Below are 3,279 nucleotides of genomic sequence, written 5' to 3'. Positions count from 1 at the left end.
GTGGAAATACGTTTGTTCACTGTAGTGGCTATGGACTCAAATTTTTAACATGGATTTTTGAATTGAAATCCAACATGTAAAAAACATGTTTTTTCTGTGCAATAAAAATTCACCTTAAAAAACATCTGTATGAAAAAATACAGCGCAACACATAGAGCTCTAATTTCTAATTTCATTAAAGTTCACCTTTTAACAACTTAAATATTTCTTGAGGTAGCCATTCAAGGTATATCCATCCATCCATTTTCTGAGCCGCTGATGCTCACAAGGGTCGCGGGATTATTGCTGGAGCCAATCCCAGAAATTTTCAGGGAGGAACAAGAGTACACACCCTAAACTGGTCACCAGCCAATCACAGAGCACATAGAAGCAAACAGCGAACATGCAAACTCCACATAGGCGGGTCCGGGACTGAACCCGGGACCTCAGAACTGTAAGGACAATGGTTTCCCAACTGTTCCACCAATCTTTGATAAATAACATCATTGTAGAGTATATCAAATCCATTTTCCCAATAAAAAATAAATGAATGTCTTTCAACCATTGGGAACCTTCCATTAAAAAAATGATCTCAACTTCAAGCAAATGTGGCCCGAGCCAAATGGCCAAAGTGAAAAACTGCAAAGCTGAGGTACTGTGGAGGATCACGAGCAGCTCCAATATCAGATAGTGATGACATGATGTCACACTTTCCTCTCTGATGACGACATGAAAAAAAGTCCAGACGTGAGATAACATGTCACACTGACGTCAACGATGAAAATTTTCTCTGTGAGGAAAAAAAAGCAAATGAAATGAGAAGACTTACTGAAGAGAAACCTTTTCCCTGCTCAGTTTGTGGTCAGATTCTCTCCTCCTTATAGTTCTGATAAACACAACACGGGGTGTGTGGCCCACACACAATCACGTACAGTGTAGACTTGTATCACATATTGTTTGTGCAACATCCTGTGTTGTGTATTGTTTTGTTTTGTTTTTTATAAGGCTGGATTGTCAGATTGTCCCTATCATCTTGCCTCGATCGTAATCATGATCATGGTGTGTATTGTTCTAGATTGTATTGTTTTGTCAGATTGTCTTGCATATTCTTGTTGGTGCGTTTTCTTCTCATGTTTGATTGTGTCGTGGTGTCGTTGAATTGTGTTGCCTTGATGCTGCTGTATTTGTATTTATATTTGCTGCATTTTATCATGCAAAATATATAGTAGCAGTAATGCTAAAATATAATTGTTGATACTGCATCGTAACAGGCAAACCTTTTCCCAGAACACACCACTGACCTGGACTGATCCCAAACCAAAGTCTTATGATTAAATTGTTAGCAGGATTCAAACCTACACAAGGAGATCACCAAGGATTTCAAGCCCATCACCTTAACCACTCAACCACAACAAGCACATCTGTTGATGCTTTTTTCATTTTCTGACTTCTGCACATTTGCAACATGCGTGACAAACTTGTGGGGAACTCACGTGGTGAATAAAACGGCTGGCAGTTCAAAACCAGCAACTCTAAAAGCAGGCTGCAGTGTGTGCTGAGCTGTGTAACGTTCATGCGCCATTTCTCGTTGGTATACAAGCATATTCCATTGCCTTTCAGTTTCCATGTTAGCTCAGCGACACGGTCCACACATTGGAGGTTGAAGACAAGAAGCATGATGGAAGTGTCAGACACTCGTCCACAAAGCCAAGTCTCCATGAAGCACAGAGATGCAGAACCTCCAAAGTTTTGTTCAGAAACTGCATGAAATCAAGGTTTTGATCATCTCATGGGCAAAAAAACTCCCCTCAAAAATGGGAGAAAATTGCCCACTCCTGACTTGTAAGACAAATACTGTGCAAGCTTTGTTGACACGGATTCACCAGTCGGGCATGTCAGTGACTTGTATTGGTTGCCAACAATATACCCTAATTTTGAGATTACACCTCTACAGAAGATTGTTGTCACTGACTCTGTGGCGCAACGGTAGTGCATCTGACTCCAGATCAGAAGGTTGTGTGTTCAAATCACATCAGGGTAATTTCTTTGGCATTCTGATGGATATCAAAGGTTCTCCTTTAAATTCACATCCCATTCCACAGGAAAAGGCATATCATCGGTTTGGAGCTGTCTCCTCAAGCATTTGTATGACTCCTGCTTTTGTCAGGAATGTTAACCCTTGTCACTTAGGTGTAAACTCGAAGTTATTGGGTGAAAATCCAAATGTCCAATTGTTCTAAGTTTGTCATCATTCATAATTTCTCCATTGATGTCTGTATTCATGTTCTCAATGATTTACATTTCACAACTGGAATGAATGATGAATATTGAATTGTCTACAGAACTAAGAGGTGGCAGGAAGACATGGGGGTATTGCTCAGTGGTAGAGCATTTGACTGCAGATCAAGAGGTCTCCAGTTCAACTCTGGATCCCCCCTTCCTGCAATTTTCTTCAGAGACTTCCTGAATTGAGGGGTTGATCATCTCATGAGTAAAAAAACCTCCCCTCAAAGATGGGAGAAAATTGCCCACTCCTGACTTGAATGACAAATACAGTGCACGCTTTTTTTGACACTGATTCATTGTTCAGGCATGTCAGAGACTTGGTTGCCAATTATATCCCCTACTATTGAGTTTATGTAATGTTGTGATGCTGTTGTGCTCTAATAGGAACACGATGTGGAAGCGCAGTTTTATTTTGATCTCTGTCATTTATTCTTTTTTGTTCTTTTCAATGTCATTGTGTTTTAAAAATGTTCATTGTAGAGGGAAAATGCCATTGAATTGTTGGAAGATCTGAGAAACACAGAAAGTAGGCTGCGTGCTTTATTTTGAAGCCACACTTATAGTGTAGCGGGAAGAAATACTTCCTCTTGTTTGTGAGATTCCTGGTGGAAGCTACATATTTTGTTCTCCTCCACTTGTTTTCATTGTCTTGTTGTAGAATGTGAATATCAGTTAGTTTTAAACATTTGCAAAGCAGGTTTAGTCACAGAGGCACGGTGTTGAATGTGTTTCATTAATTTCAAACATTAACTCACTGGCTGGAGAAGTGGAGACGTTGTCGAGGTCCGTGTGCGTCGTTGGGCGACCATGTATATTGTGCGGTGTGAATGAGAGTTACCAGAAGCTGCATGGTGACCGTGTTCTTGATCTTGCAGAGTTTTGACAGTAATTGTGAAGGGAAATCTATGAACATCCGTGAATGTCTCCTTTATAAAACAGCTATGTGAGTTGATGCAAGTTTTTTTTAAATATTCTTTTCATCTGTTGCAATGTAATATATTTGCTCTTGTGTGT

At 40.0% G+C, this 3,279-nt stretch overlaps 2 non-coding genes across 2 annotated transcripts; both read left to right on the top strand.

Moving 5' to 3' along the window:
- Positions 1 to 1,948: 1,948 nt before the first annotated feature.
- trnaw-cca (transfer RNA tryptophan (anticodon CCA)) lies at positions 1,949 to 2,020 on the top strand. Its single transcript has one exon. It is a non-coding gene; the product is annotated as a tRNA-Trp (tRNA).
- A 325-nt stretch (positions 2,021 to 2,345) lies between these two features.
- On the top strand, positions 2,346 to 2,417 carry trnac-gca (transfer RNA cysteine (anticodon GCA)). Its single transcript has one exon. It is a non-coding gene; the product is annotated as a tRNA-Cys (tRNA).
- The last annotated feature ends 862 nt before the right edge of the window (positions 2,418 to 3,279 follow it).

This window comes from Syngnathoides biaculeatus, unplaced genomic scaffold (assembly GCF_019802595.1).
Source record: "Syngnathoides biaculeatus isolate LvHL_M unplaced genomic scaffold, ASM1980259v1 ctg191_pilon_pilon, whole genome shotgun sequence".
In the NCBI taxonomy this organism is placed as follows: Eukaryota; Metazoa; Chordata; class Actinopteri; order Syngnathiformes; family Syngnathidae; genus Syngnathoides; species Syngnathoides biaculeatus.
The sequence above is the reverse complement of the archived record's forward strand: the minus strand, read 5'-3'. Positions and strand labels throughout refer to the sequence as shown.